Below are 6000 nucleotides of genomic sequence, written 5' to 3'. Positions count from 1 at the left end.
CTTAACTTATCCAACTCTATTATAATTATTGAACTGTCTTTCTCCCACATAAAACTAAACTTCCTCACAATAAGGACCACTTCTATCTTCTTTATCATTGTATGTTGATTACCTAATATAGTACCTGATACGAAGTGGTCAGTCAATAAATATCTGTTGGATAAATGATAATGAATCCATGATAACATCCCATTCTAATGCAGTTTAAATTTTGGCAAGTCTTAGTGCAGAACTAGATCAAGAATGAAGCCTGGGAGGAAACAGATACACCCATACTAAAATTTTAGTGTCTTTAAAAAGATGTCCCTTAATGCTTATTGTATGCTGGTTAATAAAACAAAAAGAATACAAACATTTAGTATTGGAAGATTACTTAAATAAATTATGATCTGTTCACCCAATAAAATACTAGAAAATGATATTGAAAAATAATTGTTAATGATATGGAAATGCATTCTCAATATTTTAAGTTAAAAAAATGAATCAATAAATTCACATTTTTCATGTGAAAAGGACAAGCAAAACAAAAGAAATAGGCACATAAACAATAAAGAAAGATGAGTTATAGCCCTGAACATTAATAGTGTTTTTTCTGTTGTAGAATTAGAGACAACTTTTAATTTTTATAAGTGAAATTAATTTTTCCTTGGGAGGCGGGGCAAGATAGCATCTGAGTAAGTACACCATCGTCATCTCTCCTACAAAGGACCAGGCTGTGTGGTGACAGAGTCTTGCCAGAATGGGCTGTTTCAGGAACTTGCAGGGCGGGAGGTTTCTGAACGTTGATCTGGAGAGACTGCAGCAGAATTGGTATTTTTTTTGTCTTTATTATTTTTTTTAATGTGACATTCAAAAAATGAGGTCCCTATATACTCCCCACGCCCCTCACCCGACTCCTGCCCCCATAACAACAACCTCCTCAATCATCATGAGACACAGAATTGGTATTTGCTCAAGGTAGAACTGCAGGTTTCTAACACTGAACTCAGAAGCTGTGGGAAAGTAAATCCGCTTCCACTAGGGCTAAGAGCTGGGGCATTCACTGAGAACTGGTCGTGGGGCGGAGTTTCCAAGCCCCGTGTTCCACAAATGCGTGAATCACAAACCTATGTCCCCTGATCCCCCACAGCCCACATTTCACAGGCCTATATACCGCAAGTCCACATTCTCCCAGGTCACTTTTCCTGAGCCCAGCACACCCAGAAATCTGGCATTGCCCTACCCCTCTGGTCTCGGACTAACTCCAGGAGTGAGAAGGTTTAGGTGGGAGGTGCAGAGGGGCCCAGGAGTGCAGGTTCATTTTTCTGGTCCCTCCCTTTTACTGAGTTTGGAGGAGCATATCAGCTGACTTGAGGAGAGCCTAGGAAAAGAAGAGAGGTGAATCTGCTGAGAGCCTGACTTACCTAAATGCCCTGGGATAGGAAACTTGGTCTGGATAAGGTGGAATTAGAAAATTAATGAGCCCTCCTGTAGCACACCTAAGGGAGAGGGGCAGTAGGACCTGCTTTACAGGCTTCCAATAGCATATTCAGGGTTCCTGGCAAGGGGTGGGTGCTCTCTCAAGAAATTGAGACATTGTTTTCTGAGGTGTGCTGGTTCACCAGGGATCCATTTGAATTTCCTGCAGGAACCCTCCTGCAGCCTTCCTGCTGCCTTGGGAGTGAGGGAATTAAGGAAGAGAGAAAGGTCAGACTCCTAAACAGTTTATTCAGTTGCAAAGAGGATTCCTTGCCTGAGGCCTTGTCTGGTCTTTTTTGTTGGTTTGCTCTCCTGTTTTTCCTTCCTCTTTATCATCCCCACCACCTTTTTATTTTTATTTACTTATTTTTCTTTCTCTTTTCCTTGCTTGCTTTTTTTTCTCTCTTCTCTCTTTCTTTTTCATTTTTTTCCCTTTGTTATATTAAGCGATGCAGGCAACATTTCTTATTTGCTGTGCTTCCTCATCCTCAATTTCCTCTTTTTTGTGTGTATGATTTTGGCTACCAACACCATCCCCTTTCCTTTATATCATTCTCTCCTCCTTCATTTATTGTTTCTGTTACATTCCACCTCTTTTTGTTTAGCCCTCAATATTTCTGACTTTCTCATATAGTTCTTCTGCTAACATTCACAATCAATACTACTATTATATTTTTCTTTTCTTACCCCTTTTGCTTTCTCTGGACCTAGTATTTTCCTTCAAGGGAACTTAGCCAACAACAAAGAAATAGAATAAGAAGAACAAAGTGACAAAGAGAAGACTTAACATGCACACAAAAACAACTAATTAAACCCCAAGACTAGAATAAGAATATAATCAACAGAATAAACCCAACACGATAAAATGATGATGAGACAGCAACAAAAGACTATAGACCATACCAATAATCAGGAAAACAAGGCCCAATCCAATGAATAAACTAAAAAAAAACCAGGAAGAGAAGTGGAACGTGGAACAAGTAATTAAAGCTCTCAAAACATGTATCATGGACCAATTCAATGAAGTGAAGGAAGAGAATAAGCATATTAAGAAAACACTTGGAGAGCATACAGAAGAAATTGTGATCATGCACAAAAAGATAACAGATATAATGGGGATCAATAGCACAATCCAAGAAATAAAAAATACACTCTCAGCAAATAACAGCAGATTAGAAGAGGCAGAGGGGCAATTAGTGATGTAGTAGACAGTACATCCTTAATCAGATAGTAGAATTAATTGATAGAAAGATAGGAAAAATCCAGCAGGGTGTTAGGGACCTGAATGACAATGCAAAATGCACAAACATATGCATTGTACACATCCCAGAAGGAGAAGAGTAGGGAAAGGGGACAGAAGGAATGTTGGAGGCAGTAATGGCTGAAAACTTCCCAAACCTATTGTGGGAGATACATGTACATATCCCAGAAGCACAACGCACGCCAAACAGCATAAATCCCAACAGGCCTATCCCAAGATATATACCTGGGAAACTATCCAATGCACAAGACAAAGAGAAAATACCAAAAGCAGCAAGAGAAAAGAGAACCATCACATACAAGGGAAGCTATATAAGATTATGTGCTGGTCTCTCATCTGAAACCATGGAGGAAAGAAGGCAGTGGTATGACATAGTCAAGGTACTAAAAGAAAAGAATTTCCAACCAAGAATACCCTATCCAGCAAGGCTCACATTCAAAAGTGATGGAGAGTTCAAAATATTCACAGATAAACAGAAACCAAGAGAGTATGCCAATAAGAAACTTGCCCTTAAAGAAATACTAAAGGGAGTTCTGCAAGAGGAAAGAAAAAAGCAGGAGAGACAGAGTGGGAGGAGAGTGTAAGAACAACTAAAACTACAAAAAGAGGAAAAAATCAAACAACATATGACGAACACAAATCCAAAGAAAATATGGCTAATATAAGTAATCCCTTGAAAGTAATAACATGGAATGTCAATGGATTAAACTCATCTGTTAAGAGATTCATATTGGAAGATTGGACAAGGAAATATGATCTATCTATATGTTGTCTACAAGGAACACATCTTAGATCCAGGGATTCAAGGAGATTGAAAGTGAATGGCTGGAAAACAATCTTATAGGCAAACAATAACCAAAAAAAAAGCAGCTATAGCCATTTTAATATCATACAAAATAGACTTTAAATGCAAAACTGTTCTGAGAGAGAAAGATGGGCACTACATATTAGTGAAAAGGATAATCTTTAAAGAAGAAAGAACAATCATCAAAATTTATGCTCCTAACAAGGGTGCCTCCACATATGTGAGGCAAACACTGGAGAAATTAAGTGAAGGAATAGATTCCTCTACAATTATAGTGGGGGACATTAACACACCACTATCACCAATGGACAGAACATCTCAAAAGTGAATCAATAAAGAAACAAATATTTTGAACAATATACTAGAGGATCTGGACATAATAGACATATACAGAACATTGCACCCAAATTCAGCAGGAGATACATTTTTCTCAAGTGCACATGGATCATTCTCCAAGACAGACCACATGCTAGGCCACAGAGAAAGTCTCAACGAATTCAGAAAGATTGAAATCATATAAAATAATTTCTCCGACCACAGTGGAATGGAGTTGGAAATCTGCAAGGGCTGAAGACCCTGATTTGGCACCAAGATATGGAAGCTAAACAACACACTCTTAGAAAAAGAGGGGATCAAGGAGGAGATCTCAACAGACCCATAACTACCTTGAAACTAATGAAAATAACACAACATACCAAAACTTATGGGATGCAGCAAAAGCTGTACTGGAAGGGAAATTCATAGCTATAAATTCATACATCAAAAAGAAGAAAGAGCAAAAATTGAAGAACTAACTGTACAATTGGAAGAATTAGTAAAGAAACAACAAACTAACCCCAAAGAAAGAAGGAAGAAAGAAATAACAAAGATCAGAGCAGAACTAAATGAAATAGAAAATAAGAAACCATTCAAAAAAATAAACAAAACAAAGAGCTGGTTCTTTGAGAAGATCAATAAAATTGACAAACCCTTAGCTAGACTAACAAAGAAAAAGAGAGAGAAGTTGCAAATACACAAAATAAGAATTGAGAAGGGTGATATCACCACTGACCCCACTGAAATAAAGACTACCATAAGAGGATTCTTTGAAAAACTGTGTTCCAATAAGAAAGACAATTCAGAGAAAATGGACAAATTCCTAGAAACACATAAGCAGCCTATATTGATGAAAGAAGAAATTGACGATCTCAAGAAACCAATCACAAGTAAAGAGATAGAATCAGTCATTAAAAACTTCCCAACTAAGAAAAGTCCTGTGCCAGATGGTTTCACAGGTGAATTCTACCAAACATTCTGGAAAGAAATAACACCAATCTTGCTTAAACTTTTCCAAAATTTTGAAATAGAAGGAACATTGCCTAATTCATTTTATGATGCCAACATTACCCTAATACCAAAGGCAAACAAAGACACCACAAGAAAGGAAAATTACAGACCAATTTCTCTAATGAACCTAGATGCAAAAATCCTCAACAAAATATTTGCAAACCATATTCAACAACACATTAAATGAATTATACACCAAGATCATGCAGTGATGGATATAGGGCATGTTAACTTACAACTAAAATGTATAAAAGCCTATAAACTAAAATGTAAACCATAATATAAAACATAAGGAAACTAAAAATCTAGAAATTTGTACAGTCTAAAATACAAACAATAATGTAAACCAAAATGGAACCATGTTTGAGAGCTATGTTTCAAAATCTGTACATCAGCTACAGCAAATATAACAGGAACATGTAAAAAGATCATTGCTGGGGAAAGGAGAAAAGGGTTTGATGTTGGGTATCTGGGAGTTCCCTATATTGTGTATGTGAATTACTGTGATCTAAAACTTTTTTGAAGAAAAAATTAAAAATTAGGAAAAAAAAAGAAAGGATGTAGACACTGGGGAAGAAATGAAAGTGCCTTGCCACTGTACTTACAGGACAACACTATTACAGTGATGAAAGGCAAAACATTAGAAACAAAGTTTTATAATATTTTTCATTTTATTAATACACTGATTTATTTTTACTTTATTTTAGTATTTCTAAATTACTATGTATTCTATTTCTAAACTTTAAACCCATCGCTATATTTCAATTTCCTAATAATTGAATTTGGCAATATATTAGGATTCATTCTTGAAGAAGTTTTGGACCACAGAGAGTTTCTACTATGGCAGGGGAGGAACTCTGGTGTGGGGTGCTATTGATGGGGTGTGGGGGAGTTCTCCAGGGCATGTATATAGGGGACATAAATATGTTATGATATATGCTGAGTATCTTTATAGTAGTTACAGTTATAAACGTCAACTGAGGGAGTGCTGAGTTCCTACCCTGGGGAGCTCTGTCACATTCCCCAATGGAAAAACAATAATCCCCCAAGTGCAACGGCAAAGATCAACAAGGAAGGAAGGTCATATAATGCGTCCTTGATACTGATGACTATGCTGAGGAGTCTGTGTGCCTGAAATATGAACTAGGCC

The sequence above is a fragment of the Dasypus novemcinctus genome, chromosome 4, assembly GCF_030445035.2.
Source record: "Dasypus novemcinctus isolate mDasNov1 chromosome 4, mDasNov1.1.hap2, whole genome shotgun sequence".
Lineage (NCBI taxonomy): Eukaryota > Metazoa > Chordata > Mammalia > Cingulata > Dasypodidae > Dasypus > Dasypus novemcinctus.
Note: the sequence above shows the minus strand (reverse complement) of the source record.